The sequence below is a fragment of the Pteropus alecto genome, unplaced genomic scaffold, assembly GCF_000325575.1.
Source record: "Pteropus alecto unplaced genomic scaffold, ASM32557v1 scaffold21, whole genome shotgun sequence".
In the NCBI taxonomy this organism is placed as follows: domain Eukaryota; kingdom Metazoa; phylum Chordata; class Mammalia; order Chiroptera; family Pteropodidae; genus Pteropus; species Pteropus alecto.
Genome location: NW_006436282.1, coordinates 14205004 through 14205986, shown reverse-complemented (window position 1 = coordinate 14205986; position 983 = coordinate 14205004).

The window sequence follows — 983 nt, the reverse complement described above, 5'->3', positions numbered from 1 at the left end:
AACATTTTCAAAATGTATGATTAGAACCAATGCTGAGAGAGAAGGGGGGAATGAGAAAGAAGGGTAAGAAATGGAATAACAACCTGGGAGACCAGGGTGAGGTTAATTAACTGGAAATCATAATCAAAGTAGAGACAGATACAGTTGGTCAAAATGATAGGGAGAAGTGAGAATGCAGGTGATTATATTCAGAGAGGGAATTGCAGAGGAGTTTTAAGTATAGCTCTTTCATTAAGTAGTTTGAGACACTGAAGGTAATGAAAACTGTGTGGCTAAGATAAGCAAATGTGTCGATGTTTAAATCATTGAGGGTAACAGAAGCAAGACTTGAGAGGATGATGAAGAGCCTGGCACTGAGTTCACTGAAGATACTAAAGAGCTTTCATGAAAGTCAATAGTCATTTTTAAACATTGGGCTAGGGCTGGGAATTCATTCATTTATTTCACAAATATTTATTGCTTACTCTGTATCTGGCACACTTTAGTAGTGAACAAAAACATACAAAGTCCCTGCTTTCATAGAATATACATTCTACTTGGAGAGAAAAATAAAGCGGAGTTATTACATTGTGATATGTGAGCTTAGAGAAGGCCTCAAATCAGGGATACATTTTACATTGAAGTGAAACAGAAGAAAGCCATATCGGTATCTACCTATAAGAAGAGTGTGTCAGACTAAGAACAAAGCAAGTGCAAAAACTCTGGGGCAGGAACATGATTGGAGTGTATCAGTAACAACAAAGAGGCAGATGTGACTGGAGTAAAGATTGCTTAGTGGGTGGAGGCAGAGGCGGAGCTTGATGTAAGGGAGAGAGCAAGATATTGGGCTTTATAGGCCAAGATAATGGATTAGGAAAGTAATTTAGTAACCCATTGCCCACTTTTGGTGGTTTGGGCTAAGGTGGCACAGTAAAGATGAAAAGAAGTGGCAAAAAACGACATGTATTACTGAGGAACTGGTTGTGGGGAGAGAGAGGGAAAGA